This window comes from Erpetoichthys calabaricus, chromosome 4, assembly GCF_900747795.2.
Source record: "Erpetoichthys calabaricus chromosome 4, fErpCal1.3, whole genome shotgun sequence".
Classification (NCBI taxonomy): domain Eukaryota; kingdom Metazoa; phylum Chordata; class Cladistia; order Polypteriformes; family Polypteridae; genus Erpetoichthys; species Erpetoichthys calabaricus.
This window is the reverse complement of record NC_041397.2, coordinates 294,427,950-294,444,231: the sequence shown is the minus strand read 5'-3', so window position 1 is coordinate 294,444,231 and position 16,282 is coordinate 294,427,950. Positions and strand designations below refer to the sequence as shown.

Below are 16,282 nucleotides of genomic sequence, written 5' to 3'. Positions count from 1 at the left end.
CCTTGCTTAATCATCGCCAGTGTGAATCTGCAGTTTATGCCTACTCCTTTCTCTGCTCTCAGAATTTTTATGACCCTGCCCTGTATGATAACAGATAGCTTGGTAGTCACTTGGCACCCGCAATTGGGGGGTGGAGGGGAGTGAAAGTAAACCAGCAGGCTCACTCGCATGCTTTCTGCCCACCTACAGTAGCAGATATATTAAGGATATGTGTGATATCGGGGGGTGGGTTTGGTGAAGGAAAATTTCAGGCCGACCAACATCTTATTTGTGGCCTGACACTCCAGGACGTGTGCAGCAGCCTGAACTGACCTTGCTCACGTTCAGATTTGACACGATTAGGCTCTCATATAAACACACATCTCTAGCAGCCGAGAAAAGATGAATTTTTAATGGATGACATAAAGCTGATAAATGGGTGTCTCCTGCAAGAAGCTCTCTCACACACACACACAGGAAGATGTACGCCACATAATTTGGAATATGCGGTTTATTTTTAGGCCATGTGCCTCAAAGGGACTGTTCTTGAAACAATAAGCAGCACTGAGAGGGTGGCACACTTGTTAAAGTGATGCTCCTTCACTTTGGAGACCTGGGTTCTACTCGCAGCCCAGTTACTGCCCCTTTGGCATTCTCCCCTTCTACCCACTTGACTTTCTCTCCAGATATTCTGATTACCTGCCACATCCTACAGATGGTAGTAGAAGAACTGGTGTGCCCCGTAAGAAACTGGCAACTCAGGCAAGACTGACACTGGCTTTGTACCCAGGCTTCTTGGGTAACCCTGAATTTGGACTTAATGTACTGTAGCATCCCACCCGGGGTGAAGCCCCGAGGGAAAGTGACTGTTGGGTCGAGCAGGGAGGCAACCCAGATTGACAGTAAAAGGGAAGAAAAGGGACAGCACTCGGAATTGAGGCAGGGATTTCTGGGAGATTCGATGAACAGCTGGTCTGTTGACGGCGTCTCTCAGGGTCATAACAATGAGAGATTTGTAGACAATTGTAAATAGTTCAAGTTCTAAGTCGTTCGTTTTGCTTTTCCATCCATGTTTGACTGTACTGCCATCCCCTCTTTTTTTCTGCTGTGTGTGTCTTACTTTTAGAACCTGACATGGTGAGGTCGCCACAGTACCCTCTGCTTGCTGCCAATATAAGATACCCAGTATACAGAGCCAAAGCCTCATTTTGTCTCAGTTAATGTAAAGGGATTTTAGGAAGAAGATGTTGAATGGGGCGGCACGGTGGCGCAGTGGGTAGCGCTGCTGCCTCGCAGTTGGGAGATCTGGGGACCCGGGTTCACTTCCCGGGTCCTCCCTGCGTGGAGTTTGCATGTTCTCCCTGTGTCCGCGTGGGTTTCCTCCGGGTGTTCCGGTTTCCTCCCACAGTCCAAAGACATGCAAGTTAGGTGGATTGGCGATTCTAAATTGGTGCTTGGTGTGTGGGTGTGTTTGTGTGTGTCCTGCGGTGGGTTGGCACCCTGCTGGGGATTGGTTCCTGCCTTGTGCCCTGTGTTGGCTGGGATTGGCTCCAGCAGACCCCCGTGACCCTGTAGTTAGGAATATAGCGGGTTGGAAAATGGATGGATGGATGAATGTTGAATGGGCTGTCAAGATGGTGCCCACCACCTCACTACATAACCGCAAACTGACACTGCCAACATTATAAAAGTGGGTAAAGAATTAGAGGTACTAGTAAAATGATTCAGGCTGGTGCCCACTTTGAAAAGGAGCTAAGTAACACTCCGTATGTTTAATGGTTCAGGGCCACTATTGTCTCCTCTGCATTAGTTGAGGGGCTTACCTCATTACAGACACGACCCGTAAACTGCCTTGAGATGGTGCCCACTGTGAAAAGGTGCCATATAAAGCCACATGTCAGATGCTTCAGTCCTGTGCTGCCATGCACGAGTCATTTACCTGCCATTACAGAAATCTGAAGACAGTGGCGCTCTACCTGTAGAGTAACACACCGGTGTTGTGCCCACTTTCTTTGGCTCACCCCCATCCCTGCACCATGCAGCCCCAAAGTGCCAGGCTCACTTTGTAGAAATATGGATACAACAGAATTAGTTTGTTAAATACCGTGGGATGGTGCCCAGTGTCAGAAAGGCACTATAAAAATCACCTGGCTGTAAATGTCATATCCATTGCTGTATCACTGTCTAAAGATACCAGCACTTGTAGAATAACCACGGAGACAATTCTACAGTGCAGATAAAATGTCACGAGATGGGGGCCAGTCTGAGAAGACACTTTAGGAAATCACTTCAGTGTTGATTTGGTATCCATCAGTGTAGCACTGCCTACCTCTAAGCAAATCGCTTCAACTACTGAGGCTACTAGAGCAGAATTATGGAGACTATAAAAGTTACCATATCTATATCTTTATATAAACTCTGTCTGTCTGTCTGTCCGATTTTCATGAGAAAGGTACTTAACGGATTTAGATTGGGTTTTTTTCTAGAATTTGCTTGAACATTCCAATTGATTTTACGACTTCTCTCATCGTGCCAAGTATCTTAGTTCACTTGAGGTACAGATTTATTGCATGTGAATCTGGGGGGGGGAGGGGGGTTCAGGAGTAGGGAGGTGGGCGGGGCCTCAGGAGTAGGAAGGGGCGGGGCCTTCCTCACTCACACGTCAGCCTCCGTTCACGTCACTGTAAGTGTCTCCACGTGTTGGAGCGCACCTTGGCTCCACTTAGCTAGCGATACCTGTTTGTTCAGCAGACATTATCATCTACAGAATGTTAAGGAGTAACGTTTGACGTTTTTGAGAGAGACATCAGAGCTACGTGTGTTTTAGAGGGTACCTGCTCAAGGTATCACGGCCACGTGCTTTTCTCCCCATGCGGGGGACGCTCTCCCATCAGAGCTGAACACGATCAGATACAGTGTCAACGTTTGACGATGAAGTGTACCTACATTCCGCTTGGACCGAATTACATTTTATTTTATTTTTTTTAATTGATTTTTAAAGTTTGTCCTGTTTCATTACTACGTGGGCAGAGCCGTGGGGAACAGCTAGTACTGTATAAAATAACATATGATGCACCGCTTAACATGTGAACCTGAACAATTCACCTGCTGGTTCTCTCATTATAGAAGAACAGTAACAATTATACCAGATCTGTTAAATTATATTTCACTATCTAAGTGAACGTCGTACTTAGCATTGATCTCGTTGAGGAAATATGGAAACAATCACACTGCACCTAACTAATGACTTTAGAAGACACTCATTATGGAAAATGGCACTGTCTAAAAGCAGATGGGAGTCAGTGGTCTTCATTACCATCCAGCCATCCCAGTTAAGGGGTAAACTCAGAGATATGCAGGTGGGTGAGCCTCTGGTGTCCTGGATGATGGACTGTCTGTCAGGGCAGACTCCAGTTTGTGAGGCTCAAGAACTGCGTGAGCAACACTGAAGCACCCCAAGGAACGGGCCTGTCTGTGACTATAAACATAACAGCAGGTCATGTCACCTCTCAGATGATTCTACATTAATGGGGTGTATTGATAAAGGGGATGAGACAGAGGAGAGGAGTCAGGGGGAGTTTGTTTCTTGATGTAAAGAGAATTGTCTGCAACTTCACATCAGCAAAACCAAGGAACTGCTTATTGACTTTCACCGCACAAAAGAGCCTCAACGTCCGGTCACTAGTCGGAGAAGTAGATGTAGAGGCGGTCCACTCCTATAAGTATGTGGGGGTCCACATTAATGATAGCTTGGACTGGTCTCAGGACATAGAGGAACTCTATAAGAAAGTGCAGAGCAGGCTCTTCCTCCTTAGGAAGAAGAAAGAAGTGACATCTTAAATATCTTCTGCTGTATAACTCTATTTTATGCTGTAGTGTGCTGGGCTGGTAACATCACTTCAAGACATGAACATCCTCACTCTGTGACACACTAACACTGAGGACTTTCAGCCAACAAGTTATGTAGCCAGAGTGTGTCAAGAAACAAGATGGGGGGGTCTGTTAGACCAACAGCAATATATCTGTACTGGGACTGGGACTGCCATGGCAGAACTTTGCGTTCTTTTTAGGTTTCTTGCTTTATGCTCAGTCTGGAGTGTGTTCAGACCAAAGTGTCTGTGTGTATTTATTTATTTATTTATTTACTTATCTGTTTATTTATTTATCTGTTTGTTTATTTATTTATTTAAAGAGCTTCTGTAAGAAGGCAAATTTCCCCCTATGGACAAATAAAGTTCTATCTATATAATACAATTTATTTTTGCGTAGCCCAAAATCACACACGGAGTGCCGCAATGGGCTTTAACAGGCCCTGCCTATTGACAGCCCCCCAGCCTTGACTCTCTAAGAAGACAAGGGAAAGGCAATTCAAGGAGAGACCCCTTTCCAGGTAGGCTGGGCATGCAGTGGGTGTCAAAAAGAAGAAGTCAATATAATACAATATACAGGACAGAACACAAGTAATCTTTAATACAATATAATAGTGCAATGGAAATATTACAAGTACGGAGCAGAATTGAACAGTAGATGATATTACATAATATGATTTGGATTTGTTCAGAGTCCTGGAGACCTTGGCCATCAAGCTGTCTCCCCTTATTGGTCATTCCACAGCTGAGTCAGTGCTGGGCCAGCCAATCCGATGAAAGGATCCCTCTATCCCACGATTCCTGCGATCCTCCATTAGAGGATGTGGATGCTAGGGGTCACTGTTGCCCCGTGAAACCCAACAGACAGACGTCCAGGACACACGTGTAAAAGCACTAAATATAATTTTAATATTTTTCTTAAATAAAGTGCACAAAGCACCACACACGCTACAATTCTCCAATAATCAATACTATAACACAATAATCCTCCACTCCCAGCAGCTTCGTCACCCAACCTTCCAACTCCAGCTCGCTTGCTGGGTCTCTCATAGTCCTTCATATAGTCCTTAACCCGGAAGTGTTCCTCCTCTTCTGTTCACGTGACTTGTCAGCACTTCTGGGTCAGATGGAGAATTAACTTTTCTTCAGTCCGGAAGTACTTCTGTTCCTCCATCCCCATAACTTGGGAGTACTTCTGGGCTATACGGAAAAACAAAAATGCCCTTGTCTCCCTGCAGCATCACATGGTGGCCCCCAGGGTATCCAGCAGGGTTGTGAAGCCCAACTCCATCTTCCACGATGCCCTGCGGGAATACGGGGCACCTCTAAGCTGCAGGGAAGACACCATCTAGCGTCCTGGGTGTGTCGGCCGGGATGAGCTGCCGGCCGTCCATCACAAGGATCTATCTATCTATTATATAATACCGTTCATCTCTATCTATCTACTTATCTATCATATAGCACTGTTCATGTCTATCTATTAAATAGTGCCTTTCATATAAATCATATAGTGCCTTTCATATCTATCTATCTATCTATCTATCTATCTATCTATCTATCTATCTATCTATCTATCTATCTATCTATCTATCTATCTATCTATTATATAGTGCCTTTCATATCTATCTATCTATCTATCTATCTATCTATCTATCTATCTATCTATCTATCTATCTATCTATCTATCTATCTATCTATCTATCTATCTATCTATCTATCTATCTATCACTGGAGCAATGCTTAAGCGTTTCACTAACATGGCCGACCTCTCAGTGTTGAATTATTCAATTACTTTGGATTGTCCTTAATGTGAATGGCCACTCTTATGAAATCACGTTTTGTAATCCAGCCACGTGACGATAGCGAGCCGTGTCTGCCAGTTCTCTTAGTATAGGAACGTGGAGGTGCTTGTGGTGTGCCTATAAAATGTCTTGTTGCGTATGACACAGCGCTGTATAGAATCACTTTTTACAGGGCTTTGGTAAGCTGCCTGTTATAAAGCTCTGAAAGCTCTTACGGTGTGATGATGACGTGATCTGAGATATCGTTGAGCGGTGACAGGTTCGAGATTTAATCAGCTGCTTCACAATCTGTTCGTGAGGGTCTCGTGCCCGTTCTCTTACTCTAAAAAACTGGAAACAATGCAGCGAGACTATAAAATGACTTATGCTGTTGTCTGGTAAGATGCTACTGAATATGAAATCGCATGCTTCACACTTTCCTGGGGTTAGTTGATTTTGCCAGTTCTCTCATGATATAAGATACGGGAACACTTGTGGTGTGACAATAAGATGACATGGAGAGGTGCAATGTAACGACCACTTGTGTGTTTTAATGGTTTACTCCCACCCTGTTACCCAGGGGGGGAGTCACGTTACCTCTTAGGTATTGTGGTGTAGCAGTGAGTAAAGAATTACTTGAAGCCTTTAAGGCTCCTTATCCTGGTGATGTTTTGTGAAAGACGCCACCATGCAATACAATAAGCTGAGCGACCGTATGCTCTACCCGAGTCAGGTGTTGGGGGTCAGCCATCTACACTACAGCAGAAAACGTGTGCTGGGTGAGGGGATCGTGTCCCTGTACACACGGCAGCAGAACGTTCACCTGGAAATGAAGCCCCCTGGTCTCCCTACCCCATCAGTGTGACGCTTATTGTTATAACTGGTGAACGTTTCACTGCAACATCCCGAAGTCACCAAGAACCCAAATGTGCCCAGTCGTCGGGGTTGTATGATGGAGGTTTGTGTAACACGCGTGCCAAACCAGACATTTCTATCCTGACCACACTGACCTCTCTTTTGCTGTGTGGACAGCTGCTGTTTTTCTAACTACTGTATGCATGACATTTTAAAATAAATGAGTGATAATAAATGCCCTTTTTTGTCAAATAAGGAAGGTGAGACAAAGTTGGATAGAAATGAGTCCTGATTTTTTTTGTTATTTTGGACCACACAGGGCACTTAGAGATACTCTTTGGACGGCATGACACGAGGCGAGACCCGGGGCAGTAATACAAAGACAGAGAGAGGGCAGATCAGCGGCCCGCTCCTCATGCCGTCCTCCTCCATTTTACAATCCGGCAACCCCTGGTGATTGACAGACTCATTTGCATATGCAAATGCACTGTGCACACCCAGTGGGGCGTCAGCGGCCATCTGCTCACAGGCACCCCCTGTCTGTTCCGGTTTAGGATTTCCTTTTCAATGACATCTGATGGACCTCTCAGCAGTCACCCTGGTACGTCCGTACACCAGTGGGCACCATGGATGTGGGTTTGAGCTTTGTCTCCATGTGTACCGAGGCCAAGGAGCACTCTGTCTGAAAAGGACACTCAACGCAATTTCTCTTTTTCATCTCCACATCCATATTTTTAGGAGCCCACCTGGAGGCTCTCCAGCGAGCGCTCCCCTGTTGTTCACCGCTTATTGATTACTAATGTCGTTTTATTATAAGCCACTTACAGGCCTCGCTTATGAAAAACAATATTTTATGCGGGCAGGAACAAAACCACATTATCTTTTCATACGAATTTACAAAGCTTCCAGAATGGTTTACAGAATACTCAAGTGAACAAAAAGGGGCAAAACATTGCACAATATTAATGAGTGCTTATTAAAATCACCGTAATGGCAGACGACAAGGAGAAGGCCATAGGGTACTTGTCCATAGAGACCCCCTGTTATATTGCAACACAATGAGAGCCCCCCGCATCTCATAATGTCCATGGAAACACACCAGGGAGGGATGAGTAAAGGGAGAGTTTATAACAGGGGTGTCCTGGTGGGCCAAAGTGGCTGCAGGTTTTCATTCTAACCCTTCTCCTAATCAGTGACCAGTTTTCACTGCTAATGAACTCCTTTTCCCTTCATTTTAATATCCCTGTTTTTAAGGATGTGGACCTCTGAATTGATTAATTTGTTCATTAAATGGCAGCCAAACAGAAATGAGATGTGAAACGAGCCAACAGATGAGCAGCTAAACTGGGCGTTCAAACTCCAACCAATTTCACTCCAACCAATCTCTTAATGTGGGCCAGTGCTAGACCGGCCAATCTGATGAAAGGACCCCTCTACCCTACAATTCCTGCGATCCTCCATTAGAGGATCTATCTATCTATTATATAATGCCTTTCATCTCTATCTACCTACTTGTCTATCATATAGCACTGTTCATGTCTATCTATTAAATAGTGCCTTTCATATCTATCTATCTATCTATCTATCTATCTATCTATCTATCTATCTATCTATCTATCTATCTATCTATCTATCTATCTATCTATCTATCTATCTATCTATCTATCTATCTATCTATCATGGACTCTTAATGAGAAGCCGATTCTTGCTGTTAATTAAAGCTGTTATTGAATATCAGGACTTGTTGTTGCTCTCATTCTGCCACACCAGACTGTCAATTTTTCTAAGACCACCATCAAGATGTTTTGGTGACCTGAGCAGACCAACATGACCGAGACTTTCACCTTTCTTTATTTTTAGGTTAGCTGGTCATGTGTCTCATTATTGTTTGGCCACTCATTAAGGAAGAAGAAACAACTAAGGGGTCTGAGTCACGTCAATTAAAACAAAGGCAATACAAGTTAATCCACAGCAAAAACGGCTCACTAATTAAGAAGATGGTTAGAATGAAAACCTGCAGCCACTGTGGCCCACCAGGACTGGAGCTGGTCCCCTGTGGTTTATAAAAATACAACACAATAGAGTAAGGAGCCTTTCTATGTTGTATCAGGATGAGCCGCCCGTCATTCAAGGGAGGAGCAAATGGAGGACACGTGTGAAATATAAGAAAGTAAAAGTCAGGCCCACGTCTGTCTAAATTAATCTACTTGATACTGAGTGAAATTCCTCCAATATCCACTCCAGATTAAAATAAAAAATCAAGTTGCTATTGTCAATAATAGACAAGGGAGAGAGTAGATAGATAGATAGATAGATAGATAGATAGATAGATAGATAGATAGATAGATAGATAGATAGATAGATAGATAGATAGATAGATAGATAGATAATGAAAGGCACTATATAATAGATTGATCAATGATGAAATGCAGTTTATAATAGATATAGATCGATAGATCAGTAGGTATGAAAGGTGCTATCTAATAGATAGATAGATAGATAGATAGATAGATAGATAGATAGATAGATAGATAGATAGATAGATGTGAAGGGCACTATATAATTAAAAGATAGATAATGAAAGGCACTATATAATAGATAGATAATGAAAGGTATTATCTAATAGATAGATGGAGAGATAAGGCACTATATACTGTGATAGATAGATATGAAAGGCACTATATAATAGATAGCTAATGAAAGGTACTATCTAATAGATAGATAGATAGAGAGATAAGGCACTATATACTGTGATAGAGAGATAGATAGATATGAAAGGCACTATATAATTGATAGATAATGAAAGATACTATCTGATAGATAGATAATGAAAGGCGCTATATAACAGATTGATCGATGATGAAAGGCACTTTATAATCGATACAAATCGATTGATCGATAGATATGAAAGGTGCTATCTAATAGATAGATAGATATATGTGAATGACACTATATAATAAAATAATAGATAACAACAACAACAACAACATTTATTTATATGGCACATTTTCATACAAAAAGTAGGTCAAAGTGCTTTACATAATAAAGAAAAGAAAAATAAAAGACAAAATAAGAAATTAAAATAAGACAACATTAGTTAACATAGAAAAGGAGTAAGGTCCGATGGCCAGGAAAGACAGAAAAAACAAAAAAAAACTCCAGATGGCTGGAGAAAAAAATAAATAGATTTCTCTATTTATAGAGATAGATAATGAAAGGCACTATATAATCGATATAGATCGATAGATCAATAGATATGAAAGGTGTTATCTAATTGATATTGAATTTTATGGGTTATTGAGTGAAAGTGATGGGCAATCATGGCAAATTTAGTCATTTAAAATGAAATCTGGAGCCCAATAAAGTGTGCAGAAAGTGAGGGGGTCTACATACGTTCTGAATGTGGTGCCTATGTATGTTATAGTATGTCCACACGTACAGTACATACACATAAACATACATAACTTGTATACACACACACATTAAGCGTATTATCATGTACACAAGTGCACTGTATACGATGATGAATGAATGAACTGATGCCCACTAAAGGAACAACCAACGGCGTATTTGTCAGATTCTTTCCACGGAGGCTGGTAAGAGCTCCTGGTAAGTACGTCGCTCTGAATTGTGAATGCTCCCCATCACCACCCAAGCTATGCAGAGTCTATTTATTTTCATAATTTTTTCTTAGCATCCATCCCATTATTTGGACATTTTTATCTGGAGGTCCAGTCCCCTCCGTATATCAGCGCAGCACTTTTACAGCTGGAGTAAATGACTGTCCGTGAAGGAGCGTGATGTATGCATTTGATTCGGTATGCTGTGATTTTATTCTATCGGATCGGGGCGAAATACAATCAAAGAACAAGAGAATTTAGTTCTGCTTGTCAACCTTGATCAAGGAGTCCTGTCGTTCAGTTTAAATCAAAACCCGCAATATCCTGCTGGCTCATTCCCTAGGTGTATAGCATTTCAGGCATGCTGGGAGATTAAATATATAAATAAATAAAGTGAATGAATGGAGGAATAGTGAGCCGCATTAGGAGGAGATAAAGCAGAGCCGTCAGTGCTGTGAAGTTAATGTAAGGCTCTACTGTCAGCCTCGATGGCTACAGCAATGCAGAGGTGTCCCCATCATACAGGTTATATAGCGCCTTTAACAGTGATTTCAATCACCATCTTATTATAGAGCCATACAAATATCAGCTCTAACTGCTTCACTTGCTATTCATCCTTCATCAGTCCGTGCTGTGTGGGTACGGCGTGGCATGGCAGGGCTTGGATGGCATTCCAGGGTATCACACATCATTTTGATCTTCTGGTTAATCACGCTGTGGGCCACTCAGAGAAAACCTGAACAAGCACATATGATGGAGTCCAGGGCTTTGAACCCGGGTCTCTGGAGCTGCGAGGCGTCCTCACTAACCACTGTGCCACTTTACATTATTGTATGCAGGAGGCTTTACTGCACTTAGCTGATGCCTTCACGTCTCATCAATGAGGGGTTTAAAACAATAAAGAAAAGGAGAGCTCTCTGTTGGACCCTCATTCTACTCATAATCCACTTCTTAATTCAGTGGGCTTGGGATTGCAAGGGGGAACTCGATCCCAGCCAGGAGGTCAGGGTTGACATCTCTGAGGACTGAGCGACACGAGCTCCACTTAGCTGACCAGTGTGCCCTTGCAGTCTTGGGCCCTTGCTCTTATTTAAAAAGGCTAAGTGACCCCCACACCCCAGACCACCTGTCCACTAAACTGGATGAACCCCACACACCCAGTGGTGTTCTATATATCTAATATGTCTACATTATATAAAAAGTGTGAAAGTTGACTTTTGTTGGACTTCCTCCACACTGTGATTACCAATAAAACCCCATCTTATAACGTTCTGGGATGGCTCAAGAGTGCCTCCTACTGCTCATAATACCTACCTCTATTAAAATTATACAAACTTCACGTGGATATATTGGAAGGGACCTGCGGTGGGTGGTTTCCACATGCTTACCATCCAATCTAATGGAGCCTGAGAGGACCCAACAGGAAGAATGGGTTACACTGCCCAAATCCAGGAGTGCAAAGCTTGTAGAGACTTAACTCAAGAAGACACAAAGCTGCAATGGCTGCCAATGGGGGCTTCTACAAAGTATGTATTTAAGGGACTGAAATAAACTTAGAGATTGCGTTTGAGATATCGGATGTACATTTTTAGATAACCCACATTCATTTCATGATATCTTAAAACAGGTCGCTGCACCACTTGAGATTTCTCAGAATGGATTTCAACATATTTGAGAAATCTTTAAAATGAGATGAATATGGCAAGTCGAATGAACTTCCCCAGATATCTTAAAATGCCTCTTGAAATATTTCTAAATGTTCATTTGGCTCGCCATTAATGTCACTACCCGAGACAAAGGGTGGCACAGTGATTAGCACCGCTGCCCGCCTTATAGCTGCCAGAGCCCGCGGGTTCAATTTCCAGACCTCTGCATGTCCTCCTCATCTGTGCAGATTTGTTTTCTTGTGCAATCCACAAAGAGATGCCAGCAGCATCACCGCAGACTCTAAATGTGCCCACTGTGAGTGACTGTGGGTGGGTGTTTGTGTGTGAGTCTGTGCCAGCAATGGACTGGCATCCCATCCAGATTTAGTGCCCACATTACATCCAGTGCTGAGTTGGATAAGCAGGATGAACATTTATATTTTTACTCTGCTTAATACTCTGTGTTATAGTAGAACATGCCCTCACCGGCCACTTTATTAGGTACACCCTGCTAGTACCGGGTCGGACCCCCTGTCGCCTTCAGAACTGCTGTAATTCTTCATGGCGTACATTCAACAAGGTGCTGGACGTATTCATCAGAGACTGTGGTCCATATTGACATGACAGCATCACGTAATTGCTGCAGATTTGTTGATGTGACTCTCCAGTTCCTCCACATCACTAAAGGTGCTCTACTGGACTGAGATCTGGTGACTGTGGAGGCCATTTGAGTCCAGTGAACTCCTTGTCATGTTCAGGTAGAGATGATCTGAGCTTTGTGACAATGGAGCATTATCTCCTGAAAGGAGCCATCAGAAGATGGGGTCATAAAGGGATGGAGATTGTCAGCAACAAGACTCAGGGTAGGTGGTGGCATTTAAACGATGCTCAGTTGGCACTATGGGACCCAAAGCGTGCCAAGAAAATATCTCTTACACCATATTACACCATCACACCACCAGCCTGAACCGTTGATACAAGGCAGGATGGATCCATGCCTTCATGTTGTTGATGCCAAATTCTGAATGTCACTGCAGAAATCGAGACTCGTCACACCAGGTGACATTTTTCCAATCTTCTATTGTTCAATTTTGGTGAGTCCGTGTGAATTGTAGCCTCAGTTGCCTGTTCTTAGCTGACAGGAGTGGCACCCGGTGTGGTCTCCTGCTGCTTCAAGGTTTGACGTGTTGTGTGCTCAGAGATGTCCTTCTCTATACCTCAGTTGTATTGAGTGTTTATTTGAGTTCATGTTGCCTTTCTGTCAGCTCACACCAGTCTGGCCATTCCTCTCTGACCTCTGACATCAACAAGGCCCAGAGATCTGCCACTCACTGGATATTTTCCCTTTTTCAGACCATTCTCTGTAAACCCTACAGATGGCTGTGTGTGAACATCCCAGCAGATCAGCAGTTTGTGAAATACTCAGAGCAGCCCGTCTGACACCAACAACCAGGCCACGTTCAGAGTCACGTCAATCCCCTTTCTTCCCAGTTCTGATGGTCAGTTTGAACTTCAGCAGGTGGTCTTGATGATGTCTACATGTCGTAATGCATTGAGCTGCTGCCATGTGATTGGTTAGTAGAACACGCTGATAAAGTGCATTGCCACACCAACTCAGGATCCCAGATTGGGACCTGAGTGTAGCCCTGGGTGACACCTCAGCACCACACTAGTTCAGACATGTGATTGGCTGATGAGATATTTGCATTAACGAGCAGTTGGACAGGTGTACGTGATGAAGTTTCCACATTCTATCCATTCAGACCCCTTCTTGGTATGTAACTATGAAAGGTGCCGTATGAAGAGAAGATCTATGAGCTGGTTGTGCTTTGCTGCCCGATGGCTGAATCTTCCACCTTTGGATGTTACCCACCATAGTGAAGTCATCCTTCCATCCTTCTATTTAGCCTGTATGCCCTTAAAGCTAAGACACTGGGGAGCCCCTCTTTATGTTTTCCACCCTGCTGATCCACTACAGGGTCAGAGACTGACACTCATCCATTAACTTTTTCCTCATTCCCAAAGATCAGTCTTGCAAAAGTGGCGGGAAGGGGGGGAATAAATAAAAAGAACAAGTCTTGGCTCAGAGATGGAGATTGGATTTAGTAGCTAAGTTGATGTGTCACAGTCCACTCCCAAGACCCCAACGGCCAATGTCGGGAAGGAAGCACACCGAGCCCGGGACCCTTTGACGATGTCACTAACCAACTCGCTTGACAAAGCCCTCCTCACGATCCTCTTTTTTATTTATTTTTTCTTCATTTCCTTAAGGGAGCAGGTCTCCTGTTTTAATGAGCCGCCGGTCCGCACTCCTCCTGCGGATTTCGACTTCTGTCCAGGGGGCCAGCTTGACAGCTTTTAGCACAAGCCTTGACGAAATTACTCCTGGGAATATTCTTGAAATGATAGTAATAATCTATATTGAAAAGGTGCCTCGGCTTTGTAATCTTTATTCCAGGAAACATCCCTAAACAAAAAAAAAAAAAAAGCAGGAAAATGTCCTAAATATGGCGCACTTGAAACCGTGCCGCTAATTAGCGACGCTGTCCTACAATTCAAATATTAATAATGCGTGTGAAGATTCTACCATACATCTAAAAAATGTGAAGCTTTTTTTTTTTTCCTTCTTCTTCTCTGTAGAGATTCCCACCGGAATTGCTTGGAACGGCAGTTTATTTTACATTATTTTTAATGACATTCTTTAAAAGAAACTTAAAATTCATACCCTTGTCATTTCAAATGATGTCGCTTAAGAGAAAATCTATTTAATAAGTCCTCCAGCCCACCGCTAATTCAGATGGGGCCAGCCTGGCCTGCTCGGGGAAGGTGAAAATGAGGCCAGAGGAATCTGCGGATCACTTCAGAGGAATCGGGAAGGAGCCGTCAGCTCACGAGACGTCGCTCTGTTGAGATTCCTAATTGGGCTGTTCAGCACTCGGTGTGCGGTGGTGTGTGCGGTGCAGCTTTGTGCTTCTCCTGCCTGTACAAGCTGCCTCTAAAATCCAGAGGGCGTGTGGCCTGCTTTGCTTTATAGCGCCTTTACGGTACACGGTCAATATTATGCCGAGGCCATTTTGACAGTTTGACTCAGTATGTGCGTCTTGGGAACTGCAGGTCTGACATTGTGGTCAGCAGCACAGGAGCGCCACAGGGGACTGTACTTTCTCCGGTCCTGTTCAGCCTATATACATCGGACTTCCAATACAACTCGGAGTCCTGCCACGTGCAAAAGTTCGCTGATGACACTGCTATCGTGGGCTGCATCAGGAGTGGGCAGGAGAAGGAGTATAGGGACCTAATCAAGGACTTTGTTAAATGGTGCGACTCAAACCACCTACACCTGAACACCAGCAAAACCAAGGAGCTGGTGGTGGATTTTAGGAGGCCCAGACCCCTCATGGACCCTGTGATCATCAGAGGTGACTGTGTGCAGAGGGTGCAGACCTATAAATACCTGGGAGTGCAGCTGGATGATAAATTGGACTGGACTGCCAATACTGATGCTCTGTGCAAGAAAGGACAGAGCTGACTATACTTCCTTAGAAGGCTGGCGTCCTTCAACATCTGCAATAAGATGCTACAGATGTTCTACCAGACGGTTGTGGCGAGTGCCCTCTTCTATGCGGTGGTGTGCTGGGGAAGCAACATAAAGAAGAGGGACGCCTCACGCCTGGACAAACTGGTGAGGAAGGCAGGCTGTATTGTAGGCATGGAGCTGGACAGTTTGACATCCGTGGCAGAGCGACGGGCGCTCAGCAGGCTCCTGTCAATCATGGAGAATCCACCGCATCCACTGAACAGGGTCATCTCCAGACAGAGGAGCAGCTTCAGCGACAGACTGCTGTCAATGTCCTGCTCTACTGACAGACTGAGAAGATCATTCCTCACCCACACTATGTGACTCTTTAGTTCCACCCGGGGGAGTAAACATTAACATTATACAAATTTATTTATATGTACCGGCTTATTAGTTTGCCAGTGACTGTGATTGTGGCCATCATATTATAATTACTAAAGGTTTATGTCATTAAAGGCGTATTATGGCATCGTAAGGAAAGGCGTCCTCATTTTTTGACCCAAATGCCCTCCTTTCCAGAGAAAGAGAGTTGGCAGCCCAAAACTGATTGAACTAACCAAATGTATTTGACAGATGCGGACATCTGGGGACCCTGCACACCAAGGGTCTTACAGCATTAGAGTGGTGTGTGAAGCCCCCTAGGAGCCGTTTGATTTTACAAGTGCGATTCACACTTCTACCTTTTATTTTGTCTTTGCTCTAAATTATTAAACCCCCTCAGAATCTACCACGTGTACCCTCTTCGAACCTTACCTGTAATGATTTACTTATTTTTATAAATGATTTACTTATTTGGCTGGCAACTTCATCCGATGTGACTTACGACATTCAAGATGCAATTTCTCTTGTTTTTCTAATCGGATCACAGGCAGGTGACGTGACCGGCTCGTGGTCACACCACGTCACACTAGCGGCATTTGATGCACTGCCTGCCTGTAACTCATCGTAAACTCTC

The 16,282-nt window shown here is 43.8% G+C and overlaps 1 protein-coding gene across 3 annotated transcripts in view; it reads left to right on the top strand.

Moving 5' to 3' along the window:
• The window catches only part of LOC114651263 (neural cell adhesion molecule 2-like), a 1,104,951-nt gene that overhangs the window by 380,840 nt on the left and 707,829 nt on the right, over positions 1-16,282 (top strand). The gene's annotated exons all lie outside the window — the stretch shown is intronic.